The 13,237-nt window shown below is 40.9% G+C and overlaps 1 protein-coding gene and 1 long non-coding RNA gene across 3 annotated transcripts in view; one reads left to right on the top strand and one right to left on the bottom strand.

Annotated features, from left to right (window-relative positions):
- The window catches only part of NHS (NHS actin remodeling regulator), a 366,882-nt gene that overhangs the window by 17,440 nt on the left and 336,205 nt on the right, over positions 1–13,237 (bottom strand). The gene's annotated exons all lie outside the window — the stretch shown is intronic.
- The window catches only part of LOC131383919 (uncharacterized), a 64,555-nt gene that overhangs the window by 18,254 nt on the left and 33,064 nt on the right, over positions 1–13,237 (top strand). Inside the window, exon 3 of the long non-coding RNA XR_009214325.1 lies at positions 9,222–9,344. This is a non-coding gene — a long non-coding RNA (uncharacterized LOC131383919). The remainder of the gene's footprint in view (positions 1–9,221; positions 9,345–13,237) is intronic.

Here is a 13,237-nt window from a genome sequence, read left to right as displayed (position 1 = left end):
CCTTCCTTCCTTTCTTCCTTCTCTCCTTCCTTCCTTTCTTCCTTCTCTCCTTCCTTCCTTTCTTCCTTCTTCCTTCCTTTTTCCTTCCCTTCCTTCCTCCTTCCCGCTCTTCCTTTCTTCTTTCCCTCCCTCCCACCCCCCTCCCTCCTTCCTTCCTTTCCTTCCTATCTTTATTTTTTCAGAGGTAGCATAAATAGTGGTTAAGAGCACAGACTCTGAAGCTAGACTGTCTGAATTCAAATCCTGCCTCCACCACTTATTTTCTGTGTGGCCGGGGGCAATTCCTCAACCTCTCTAAGGTCAGTTTCCTCATCTGTGGTAAGATAGAGAAATAATAGAATTTTCCCTCCAGGGCTGTTTTGAGGATTAAATGAGTAAAATATATGTAATAGACTTAGAAGAATCCTGGCACTTAATAAGTTCTATACATTAGTGCCAGCTACTACTACAACAATTATTATTATTAATGTACTTACCTTGTAGCTGTGAAATATCTGTGAAAATGTCTTTGCAAACTGTAACTTTGTTATGTTTTAGATTCCAACACCACTTGCTAATTTGGAGAAGATTGAATTATTTGCTTTCGTTGGAGTGATTTTATTTATTTATTTATTTATTTGTGAACTACTTGGAAGAAAATTCTGTATGTGTAATTTCCTTCTCTAGACTGCTCAAAATTTACTTCTTTCTCCTATTCACAGACCACATTTGGAGACAGGGCCAATTTCATGAGTGTGTGATCTGTGTAGCAGTCCCATAGGGCCCTGCACTCAGAAGGCCCCCATACTTGGTTTCAGGTTGTGCTGTCACTGTTTTGAAATTCTTGAATAAAGGATTCTTCATTTTCATTCTGCACTGGACCCCAGAAATGATACAGCCAGTCCTATTTGGAGAATAATCTGGTAACCAGAATCCCCTCTTCAGGATCTACTGAGAAGGCCATTGAAACTTTTAAAACTCTAAGCCATATCAGCTTTAGATTCAGCTGGGCCTCTATTATAGCACTTATCCTACAGCATGGCTTTAATGGAACAGGAATTGGCCCTGGATATGTCTATTTCATTTGTTAGATTGCGAATTCCTGGAGGTCAGGGGCCACATTTGATTTGCCTTTCAGTCTTCCATGATGCATCACTGTAAGAACTCATCAAAATATTTGTGCACCTGAATGATATTGTCTCTGTGTGTTTTAGCAGTGATGGGAACCCCAAAGAAAGTAAGGGGCAGCCAGGCACAGTGGCCCATGCCTGTAATTCCAGCACTTTGGGAGCCCAAGGCAGGCGGATCACTTGAGGTCAGGAGTTCGAGACCAGCCTGGCTAATATGGTGGAACCTTATCTCTACTAAAAATACAAAATTAGCCAGGTGTGGTGGCGCATGCCTGTAATCCCAGCTACTTGGGAGGCTGAGGCAGGAGAATTGCTTGAACCTGGGAGGCAGAGGTTGCAGTGAGCCGAGATTGCGCCACTGCACTCCAGCCTGGGTGACAGAGCAAGACTCTGTCTCGGAGGGAAAAAAAAAAAAAAAAAAAAGGGGAATGCTCAAGGTCTCAGGAGGAAGTAAATTCCTCAGAATCCAAGGGACTTACCATCTTCATGCAAACAGGTGGAAACAAGTAGAGGAAACTGCCAGTAATCCTTGCTTCCTCTGATGGAAGCAAGGATGGATGCTGGGCCTAGTTATTCTTAAGCCTATGGCAGACATGCGTTTTTGTGGGGAAAGTTTGGTGTCTAATTCTGTTCTATTTTTCTAAGTTTTAACTGAAAGAGTTGCTCATTAATGTTTAAGCAAAGCAAATATCTCCTCCTCGGGCCCAGTTAATTTTGATCTAGATCTTATTTAAGACTAATGATTTTGTAGGGTCTATGGCTCCCTTGCTGAAAGTGACCATTTTGACAGATGTGGTATATGTGGTCTGAGTTCAGACACTAACCTGGTTCTCTCCTAAAAATCAGCCACAGACAATGATGTGGAAGTCTCAAGTAAGAAACCAGGGTGTGTAAATGAGAGAGAAAATTCATGTAAGTAGGAAAAAAGGGAGCCTGATAGCAAAGCCTACATGGGAAAGGAACCTACTTCAAAGAAACCAAAAGCTTTGGTGTCTCATGAAAGTATTTTCAAAAAATTACACCGTCAGAAACTGCAGAATGATATTAATGTTAATATATAAATTATGGTAGTTTGTCTTAAATCTCCTAAGTCAGCTTTCCTGTTGAATATTTTTTCCAATAGTGAGGGGTGAGGAGTGGACTTCATTTTTCATCTGTCTGAGAAACCCACCCACCCCATTAAATAAGCATGAGGTCACACCTCACAATGACTAAGGATGGCAAGTCCAGAGAAAGCACAGACTTTTCAGTTGTGGTCACTGTGATGGAGAGTTAAGGTCTCCTTGGGTTACACTCCATAGCAGATTCCTCCTCAGCTAATTGGTCTCTCCACTATTTTGATAGTAGCTCCAACCTCCAGCTTGTGAGGGTTGAAACTAGGTACTCTGGAGCTTGGATGTGGAAGGACTGTGTTCTTTGGTTCCTCCACGTAGACACAAGCTCTAGAGTCCCTGCAGATGGTCTGCAGATTCAGAGTATTTAAGTTTATAATATTAAAATGAGCTATAAGTATATAAATATACAGTTATATTTCTGCCATTAATTAGTAACTGCCTTAGTCTAGTATTTTAGAGGGCCCTCCACATAGAGGGGAACAACACACACTGGGTTCTATTGGAGGGAAGAGGGGGGAAGAGGGAGAAGATTAGGAAAAATAACTAATGGGTACTAGACTTCCTACCTCGGTGACAAAATAATCTGTAAAACAAACCCCCATGACACAAGTTTACCCATATAACAAACCTGCACATGTAACCCTGAACTTAAAAGTTAAATAAAATTTGAAAACAACTAAAAGTAGAGCTATCATTTGATCTAGCAATCCCACTACCAGGTATCTATCCAAAGGAAACGAAGTCATGTATGAAAAAGACACTTGCACATGCATGCTTATAGCAGCACAATTTGCAATTGCAAAAATATGGAACAAACCTAAATGCTCATCAACCAACAAGTGGATAAAGAAAATGTGTTAAATATACACCATGGAATACTTCTCAGCCATTAAACGGAATGAAATAATGTCCTTTGCAGCAACTTGGATGGAACTGGAGGCCATTATTCTAAGTGAAGTAACTCAGGAATGGAAAACCAAACACCATATGTTCTAACTTATAAGTGGGAGCTAAGCTATGAAGACGCAAAGACATACAGAGTGATATAATGGACTTTGGGGACTTGGGGCAGGGGACTTTGGGAGCAGGGTGAGGGATGAAAGACTATATATTGGGTAACAGTGTACACTGCTCAGGTGAATGGGTGCACTAAAATTTCAGAATTCACCACTAAAGAACTCACTTGTAATCAAAAACCACCTGTACCTAAAAACTATTGAAACATTTTTTTAAAAAACCTTAAAAATAAAAGCATCCTCTTTCCTGGATGTTTAGTCAAAAGAAGTAAGATTGTTCTGAGTATTTCTGATTACATTTTTATATGATGAATGCAATAATCAGTTCACAGTATATATTTTTTTCTAAATTATCTAAGAAATCCAGCTGCAAGAGAACTGCTACCTCAGGGCGTCTCTGCATGGCTCAGCCTGCCACGCCTTAATGGGTGTTGATGGATAAGGTTAGGGAAAGCTGAATGCTGATCAAACTTATATGAACTAAATTATTCTTCCACAACTGTTTAAATGAATCCCGTTGCTTATTCAGAGAAAGACTAACCATTTCTTGTTCATAACTCTATTTTTACTGCCTCAATAGCGCTCAATAAATACGTGTTGTACAGCTAACATGCTCACGTGCCTGGCATAAGCAAACAAAAATTATCTTCTAGAGAAATAACATCAAATTATTGCCACCCACATATAATTTTTCAGTACAACATCCAGTACAAGGTCGAAGACAGCAAAGCACAGGAGGAGATAAGACAGCATGAGCAGGAAGCATCCAAAACAACAGATAATGGAAGCAGATCCACAGGGGACTCCTGATTGTGGAATCATCACTCAGTACAAGAGTGGCAGTGAACAACTTTGGTTTCCCCAGAATAAGTGTGGTAGGAGGAGTGTTAGGCATTCATTCATTCATTCAAGATCATTTATTTGATGTGGATCAAAATTGGCCCCAGTGGAAACAAACCGTCAGTTTAAAAATAATTTCTCCTTCATGGGTATATGCATATTCACTGTACAAGTCTTTCAACTTCTCTCTACCTTTGAGATTTTTCATAATAAACTGTTGAAGAAAAATACACACACACACAAAAAAAGAGTGATTTCCTCCTCCTTTTCCAGACTCCTATTCTGGCCCTTCTACCACTGATTTTGAGAAGCCTCAGACTCCAACTTGCAGCATTTTAGAATCAGCAACTACCAGCCTTGCCCATCTTGTCCCTGACAAAAGATGATTCTTTTGATGCCTTCACTCCATCTCTGTCCCTGCTGGCCTCATCAGTCATATCCTCAAATCCTTTCCCTAGCTTCCCATGAGTTGCTTCAACAAAAGCCAGAATTATACTTACGACCAGTGTTCAGAATAAGAAATAACAAACATTATGCTCAAAAGCAGCCAAATAAATGTCTTTGGTATATAATGAAGGAAGATTTTTCAAACTCCAGTCTTTCTTGAGGTATGTGTGTGAGAAAAGTTAATTTCTCCCCTTTTGTGGCTATGAACAAACACTTCCCCAAAGGTTTCAAGATGATCCTCAATCTTTCTCTTACTACCAAAAGAAAAAATAATCCCTCCACTCCATATTTTACTTTCTTTTGGGTTTTATTTTATATGCTGATGGGGGCTTATTTTCCTTCGAAACGGTCCAAAATACATCTGTTAAAATGTTGTGGGTATTCCAGCAGGAAATGTTTTGAAAAATTGGCTTTGGTTTGTGATCTAACTGATACCACATGGCACTTATAGCAGTTGACTTTCAGAGCTGATTTATTGCTATCATGCTGTCTTAAACGTGAAAAATATTTACTGGAGGCTGGATGCTGTGTTAACATTTGAAAACAAGAATAAGACCTTACAGCAAAGATGTCCATTGCAAACCACACTGGGTTTCTAGTGAGGTGATATGGGCTTTTATTTTCACTCTACCATGGAGCTCGTTTGTCCTTAAACCAAATCCTTGCATTTGTGCACATACTGTGTCCTATTGGCCTCAGCTTTTCCTGTGCAGGAGTGTTTGTGGATGTATCGTATATAAATATGAACTCCTTTGATCTTTCTCAAAGGCTTCAAGAAGTCTGACAATGCCTTCTTCACATGTCATTCTTGTTGCTACAATTATGTAGTACTTTTTTATTCCCTTGAGACTGTCTCAAAATCTCCCAAAGGCTGGCATTGTGCTCTTGTCTTCCCAACATGTTTAGTAACATCATTCTACATTCACCCTGTGCTTCCCTCTTCCCCTCTCCTCAACTCCAACATTCATCAAGGTGAACAATCATGGGTAAACACAATGAAGAGGTAGGCAGAAGTTTAAGGCACATCCTATGCTTTCTGTTTTAGGGCTTCTTCCCTCTCCGGGTTTGTCCTTTGTCACCACTCTCTCCTCGGCAGTCAGAGCCTTCATGCTTACCCAAAGTACCTGAATGCAGCACTGCCACCTGGCATGCCATCCTTAACCCCAAGTGCCTAAACCCTTCACACTAACCTTTCAGCCAGCTTCAAGGTTAGAAAGAAGCCCACAAATGTACCCTTATTAGGGTGCTGACAACACATCATGAAAAACCCAATCCACAGTGATTTATTCCAATCACTGTGGCAGAGTTCTGGGTAATGGTTGTGGAGAGGGATATTTGGGAACAGGTGCCTACTGAGTTCTTTCTTTAACCACCATATACATTAATATTTATTTAAAACACAAAAAGCATTATTATTCAGGCCTGGGGAATATCCTCTTATTGATAAGTCTGCTTTTCCAAATCATACCTTTACTTCCTTTCCCTGAGAGATACAGCTATCACCACTTTCTTGATTGTCCTGAGGGGAACTTTGCAAAATATATGTGTATATATACACACACACACACACACATATATATGTGTATATATATATGTGTATACAAATGTGTTACATTTGAAAACAAGAATAAGACCTTACATATATACACATATATGTGTGTGTGTGTGTGTGTGTGTGTGTATATATATACACAAAAGGCCAGTAAGCATATATTAAGGTGCTTGACATCATTACTCATCAGGAAAATTCAAAAGAAAACCACACTGTGGACTAGAGGGGCTAAGATGAAAAAGATTAATAATATTAATGTTGACAAAGATGTAGAGCAACTGGAATGCTCATAAATGCTGGTGGGAGTGTAAAATGGTGTAGCTTTGGAGACTATTTGGCAGTATCTAATCTTAAACATATGTATACCCTTTAATTTCATCTCAGGTATATAGACTTAAGAAAAATGAGTATGTCCACAAAAAACTTGCACAAAAATACTTATAAAATACTTTTAAAGCTTATAGCAGCTTTATTCATAAAAGTCAACAAACAATACCCCACAACTAGAAACAACCCAACTATCTCCCAACAGCAGAATGGATAAACAGATTGTGCAATCCTATATTCATACAGTGGAAAACTACACAATAACATCCATCTCAAAAAAGTATATGTAGCAAAAGCAGCCAAGACACAAAAAGAGTACATGCTCATTCACTTTTAAATCCTATCCTGGTGGTAGATGTTTGGGGTGTGACAACTGTCCCTAGTGAGCAAAGCTTGAATGGCGATGACAATGGTGCAGATTTTACCCAAAAAGAGGCTTTCTGAAAGAGAGTGTGTGACTGCAAAGCATCTCTCTCTCTCCTTTTGGTCTCAGCTGGAATGGAACAAAAATTCTTAGGGTAATGGAATGCAAAATAATTTTATATATTTTAAAGTTCAAGAACACTTTGTTTAATCACATCCTATTAATGAGGCATTTTAAATGTGCAAAGCATAACCAATTATATTTTGGAACATTTGTGGAAAATAGTCCCCACGTGAATGGAAAAGAGGGCTATAGGGAGCCCAGGATGGAGAATGCTTCCTGCTGGCTGGTCAGCACAGTCATTTATTCCCAGGAATTGCTCTGTACTGTCAAGAACACAAAACAGGGCCCACTGGACCATGATCACTGTGATGTTGATGCCAGTATCTTATTCATCCCCTGTGGTCAGCTTTGCCAATTAGTGGAGCCACTGCCAAGGGCCACTCAGTTCCATCAACCCTCAAAGGTTGCTAGAACCAAATAAAAGACATGAGTAAGGAAAAGGCAGGCCAGGCTTTGAAGTGCAGGGAAGAAAGAGTCTTTGAACTGCTACAAACAGTGCAAATACCCTCACCCATATCAGAGAAGCTGGAAATGTGAGTCAACAGAACAGCCCAGAAGTGACAGCAGCACTCCTCCATGGCCCTCAGCTGGGGAAGTCAGAGGCGTGTGGTAACTGCAGAAATGTCACACACTCAGGCCCACTCCAGGGAAGCCTTTGCACTGCTAACTCAGGCCAGCTGTGGCTAAAGCTCAGCAGAGCCATAGTTGACCTCATCACTGCAAATTTTTAAAAAGCAAAAAATGTAAGACCTCACACACAAACCATGCACATTCTGCCTTTACTGTTTTTCCCTTTGTATTTGTTTTGAGTACAGTCTATTAATGTTAGCACATGTATAGACTCTTGTAACCATGACCACAATCAGGACATAGAACTGTTCTATTACTCCCCCAAAACTCCCCTGTGGTATTCCGTTATAGTCACAACCTCCCCCAACCCTACCCCTGTCAGCCACTAATCTGTTCTCCATCTCTATGGTTTTATCTTTTTGAAAATGTTATATGAATGGAATTATACACTAGATAACCATTTGAGACTGGTTTCTTTCACCCAGAATAATGCCTTTGCGATCCATCCAAGTTGTTGTGTTTATCAATATTTCATTCCTTTTTATTATGAGTAGTGTTCCATTGTCTGCCTATATTTTGAACAGTGAAAAAAGTCTCAGGCATGCAACAGAATGTCAACCTGAGAATATTCTGTAATAATGTGTATAGATAAGTACTTTTATTGACAGTTCCACAGCTAGGCCAATATTTAAAAGAGAAAGAATTCCAAAACTAAGGAATTTTCTTTATTTCTCACAGTATTTAATATGAACCAGACTCATTGGCTAATGTTTTCATTAGCTATTGTGCTGGCTATTAAGCTATTGTTTCTCAGTTCTGAACCTATTCTGTGCCCTGCTGGGACTTTGCAAACATTTCTTTCTTGCCAGCTCCTCCCTGTTAGGTTCTTCCAGTGGGAGTGCAAGAGGGAGATTAGAAGGCTGGAAGAGGAAGAAGGGACTTACTTCTTGGCACTCACTGTTTCTGTTAGCATTGTCCCAGCAGTGGTCCTTTGCCCCCAGCTATGGCAATTGGTTTCAGCCCTCATCTGTTTCCTCACTCCCAGAACCAGCCTCATTATGGCCCCTGTCAGAGATGCTAGTCAGACCCAGCCGTCCAGTACCCCTTTCTAGATTCCAGCTGTGTGTGGTCCTTCTTTGGAGCTTCTGATGCATTAGCACCTGGCAGGCAGCACCCCCTACTCGGAGGTCTGGGTCCCAGTTCCTCAGAAGCTTCTGAGCTCCAGAGCTCCTGAGGCACCAGCACCAGCCAGGCCATGGTTACTCTCCAGAGGTCTGGGTTCTAGTACCACAGGCTGCTCGAATAACTCCAACCCCTTCCTTCCATTCCTCCAGCCCTGGGAGTGTTAGCTTCTTGCTGCTGTTACTATCTCAGTGTCATCTTAGTTTCCCATTTGCCCTGTCAGTCTTGTAATAATAATGTACCTATGTTAAATTCCCTTTGTGAAAATAGCTGGCGTGATTTCTGTTTTCCTGACTGGAGCCTGACTGATAAAGCACATGGAACCAGGCTTTTACCCTCTGGCTTGCTCTTGACTAAGATACCTAAGGTGCTTGCTACTTCCTGTTCTGAGTCCAATCAGGACAATATGAACCAGCGTGATATGGGGTGTCAAGATGACAATGATCTCTGCAGCTTATGTTATGGCAGAGAGGAGAGCTGACATGATCTCAAAAGCAAACTGCTTCTGGTGAGCCTTGAAAATGGGTATAGAGGGGAAAAGAATTTATTGTGATCAATAGCTGTATTATTCCACAGGCCAGGTGTTGTGCTGATTTACTTCAAGAAAAATACCACATCTGAACAGCAGATACAATTAAAGTCACCAGCTATTTATAGCCAGTCTCCAAGATCCATCTCCCTTCTCCAAAGACCAAACAGGTGAGTTAAACGGAAGGTATATAGGCATCACCACTTCTGCAATCTTATACCTGACACTAACATCAAACGCTCCTCTCTCTACTAAACCAAAAAGCAATCTCTAGAGATTGAGGAAATTAATCCTATACACACATACCCTGATATTGTCATAAAGCACAGCTCCTTCAGGTCATTGTTATTTTTGTGCCCAAAACCCTTCAATAATTTGCTAGGCTTATGGAATAAATTCAAACTTTCTAGTCTGGCATTCAAGATCCTTCAATATCTGGCCTACTGAAGCATTATAGCCAGTGACCTCTATTGACACACCCCTTTTCTTACCAGCCAAAGCAAAGTATTTGAACTCATGTGTATACACTCCATCTCCTGCCTCTCATAGTTTCCTCAGTCTATAATCCTTTTCCTCCCGGTGTTCATATCAAAATTCTACCCCATCCTCCAAGGCCTTCTCAAATACTACGTTTTCCATGAAGTTTAATCCTGCCACCCCGCCCCATTCCAACACCATACACCAGTTAGGTATTCACACCTTCAAGTCAATACAATAGACTTGCCTCTAGTCTCCACGTACTCTGGATGAAACAGATTATGTCTCATTCGTGTTTGTATCCTTCTAGTACTTATTAATAGTAGGCATTCAGTTAATTTTTTTCAAAATGAAGGAGTAAATGAGAAAACAATGAGAGAAAGGGCATTTCAAGTGGAGATATTGTTTCGAGAGTACAGGAGGTTTTCTGGAGAAGCATGTGTAGTTTGGGTTGGCTGAGGTCTATGGTCTGTGCAAAGGATTTGTGGGAAATCTATCTGGAAAGGTAAGTTAGGACCCAATTGCAGAGAGTCTGGAGAGTTGGGCTAAGGATTTGAACTTATTTCTTTGGGCAGAATGGAGGAACTGAAGGTTTGGGATCAGAGAATGATTTGTATGTCAGAGATTCGCATAGCAAGGTTAGTATTTTCCTTAACTGGTTTAAAGGAGCAAATTATCTGAGATACAGAGAACACCTAAGCCAAAGCAAGAAAGACTTAATTTGGATGGACAGAACCATTTTAGACAGAAGTTAATAAAACAACAGAATACTTTTGAGAGAGCTTATAAAACTATGAAGACAATTTATAAAGGTAAAATAGACTTGTCTAGGACAAGTCTGGATATGTCTAACTCTTGTACAGCAAAGGCGAGGCTTGATCAGCGTTTCTCAATCCCAACTCTATTGTAAACCAATGGAAAACTGAAAATCTTAAATGAACCCACAGAGAAAGGGAAGGATGGAAGAGGATGAACAAGAGAAGACGGGGCTGGGGATGGGAAAGAGAACAAGGCAGTGAGAAGGTCTTTATCTCTTGGTCAAGTACTATTGAAACACCCTTCCTGCCAGCTCTAGTCTTTGATCTTCTCTCCCGGCTAGCTCCTCTGTAAGTTACTTTGATTTTTCTCAGAAGCTGCTTTCTCATAAGACCCATTTTTTTTCTTCCTGATAGAAAATGGGAGAGTAAACATGGTCATTGTTTATAGCTCTGAACTATGACTAAGACGGTCTGGGTCCTAGTTTGAGTGGCTTCCTTCATTTCTTTCCCAATAAGGCAGTTGGAATGTCCCCTGCCCTTCAAAGACACATCCTTGGTAAAAAGAAAAGTTTGACTTGACATCAGTCTTTTATTTTAAAATCCCTGGATTATCAGGCTGTGAAATGACAAAGAATCCCTGATATTTTGCTCCTGGCTAATTTTATCAAGTCTGGCAAACAATACAACTGTAAAGGCAATATGTTGAAATGAATTCACTGTTGATCCTGATGATGAGGATTTAGGTCTTAGTGTTCCTCTGGAACCAAATCAACTTTTGCCATAAGGGCTCCGTCTCATACCAAGTATCTTCATCCACTGCCATAGAGACCATCAGATATCCCACCCCTCGATCATTCTGATGAGGCTTGGAGAGGAAAACTTGTTGAGACTGCTGGCATCCCACTACATTTAAGGAAGGGTGACCTCCTTGCCTGTCTGTCTAGATATCAGAATCTAAGCAGGGACTTGGGCTTCAAGGGTCCTCATGGACTCTACTGCAGGGTGAAAGCAGAAAAAGGAGATGTTTCAACTCAAGTGCTAACCCTGGTGAGTAGTGGCTGTGTGGACTCAGTGGAAAACAGTGCTGTAATTGAATAGGAATGTCTGCCTTAGGCTTGCGAAAGGGAAGAGCAAGTGCATGTCCCAAGTATTTGCAGATCCAGGCCTGGACTGAGAGACGTGACTGATGAGAACCAATGAGCTGAACATTCCATTCAGCAGCGGGTGAGGGTGAACTGCTATGGCTAACTGACTCCATAGTCTGAAATGGGAATCTATGCTGTGACAGTGTGCGCGGAGCCAAAGTGCTCAATACCGTGACAGCTTTTCATCATCTTATATCAGATTCTCTGTGATCTTCTAGATTTTGTTATATAAACTAAAGAAGCTCTGCACTAAGCATTTCTTGGGTGAACTCACCTTCACCTGAAGTCATATATCCATCAGAAGCACTAGGGGTGTAAGTGCCAACCCAGAAACTGTGAAATGTCCATGGTGCCAACTGTGTGTATGCGTGTGTGTGTGTGTGTGTGTGTGTGTGTGTTTCTATTTTGAAATAATTTAGACTTAAAGAAAAGTTGTAAAAATAGCAGAGTATTCCCATTACTCATTACCCAGCTTTTCCTAATGGAAAAGCTTACATAGCCATAGTACATCTGCTGAAACCAGGTCATTAGCATTGATAAATACTATTAACTGATCTATTAACCTTATTTAAATTTTGTCAGTTTTCCCATTGATGCCTTTTTCCTCAACCAGGATCCAAAGCAGGATTGCACATTGCATTCAGTTGTCAAATTTCCTCAGCCCCCTTCAATTTTTTTTGTTTTGTTTTGTTTTTGAGACAGTCTTGCCCTGTCATCCAGGCAGAAGTGCAGTGGTGCAATCATGGCTCACTGTAGCCTTGACCTCCCAGTCTGAAGCAATCCTCCCACCTCCACCTCCTAAGTAACTGGGACCGCAGGCATGCACCACCACACCTGGCTGATTTAAAAAAATTTTTTTTGTAGAGATGAGGTCTTGCTATGTTGCCCAGGCTGGTTTCAAATTCCTGAGCTCAGCCAATCTTCCCATTTCAGCTTCCCAAAGTGTTGGGATTACAGGCGTGAGTCTTTGTTTTTCATGACCTTAACACTTTCAAACAGTACTGGTCAATTATTTTTTAGAATGTCCTTCAATTGGGGTTTGTCAGATGTTTCTCATGATTAGATTGAGGCAACATATTTTTTGACAAGGGTCTCTCACAGAAGTGTTATCTCAGTGCATCACATCAGGAGGTCCATGTACAGGTGTGTTCCCTTACTGGTGATATTAACTTTGGTCACTTGGTTAAGATGGGAAGGACCAGATGAACTTCTGTGGATTCATAAGAACCTTGGCTCATTTCTGACCCATTGATGATTACGAAAGGAGCAAAGATGTGAATGGACCAGAACCACTTGACAGCTGAAGCAGCAAACTTCACTTTGCTCTTTATGATTTGGATAGATGTTAGACAACATCTCCTGCAGTGAGCTGTTACAGGAGCCATGCATAATGGTCAGAGGGAATAACTCAGATGAGCGACTGGGCATCATCACAGACAGAACCATCCAGGAGGCTAACTGGGATGGGGATGATGCAATATCTTTCACAGGATGTTTTAAGTTTTTGGAGAAGGTGGACATAGAACAGGAAATGAACATCTGATTTCTTGACTAAAGAACTGAGACTAAACTGTTCCGTGCTCTCTAGTATTTAACAACTGGAACTTGAGGGTCCTCCTGTCCAACAGCCCCACCTCTACCCCATCATGCCCCATCTCCCAAAATACTACTATTGATGCATGA

This window comes from Hylobates moloch, unplaced genomic scaffold (assembly GCF_009828535.3).
Source record: "Hylobates moloch isolate HMO894 unplaced genomic scaffold, HMol_V3 SCAFFOLD_7, whole genome shotgun sequence".
Taxonomy (NCBI): Eukaryota; Metazoa; Chordata; class Mammalia; order Primates; family Hylobatidae; genus Hylobates; species Hylobates moloch.
This window is presented reverse-complemented; position numbering and strand designations above follow the sequence as displayed.